This window comes from Anarrhichthys ocellatus, unplaced genomic scaffold, assembly GCF_004355925.1.
Source record: "Anarrhichthys ocellatus isolate YVR2014 unplaced genomic scaffold, GSC_Weel_1.0 scaffold4, whole genome shotgun sequence".
Classification (NCBI taxonomy): Eukaryota; Metazoa; Chordata; class Actinopteri; order Perciformes; family Anarhichadidae; genus Anarrhichthys; species Anarrhichthys ocellatus.
The window spans coordinates 6,024,267-6,024,796 of NW_022280034.1; positions in this window are offsets into that span (position 1 = coordinate 6,024,267).

A 530-nucleotide genomic window follows, 5' to 3' on the forward strand; every position below is an offset into this window, starting at 1 on the left:
TACATATATACATATATATATATACATACACACATATATACATATATGTATGTATGTATGTATGTATATATGTGTGTATGTATATATGTATATGTATATGTATATATGTATGTATGTATGTATGTGTGTATGTGTATATATATGTATATGTATATGTATATATATATATATATATATATGTATATATATGTATGTGTATATGTATGTGTATATATATGTATATATGTATATATATATATATATGTATGTGTATATGTATGTGTATATATATATGTATATATGTATATATATATATATATATATATGTATATATATGTATGTGTATATGTATGTATGTATATCTGCTCAACAGTTTAGCAATCACTGTTGTCCAGATTGAAAAGCAAAAGCTGGGACTCTCCTGTCTGTTGAGGTGGCTGGTTCATAGAAGCCTTTATCTCAGAAGTTCATTGTCATGATGGCACGAGCAGAGTCATTAAACCGTGCACTCCTGCCATCTAGTGAAACACTGCAGTATTACAATCAGACGC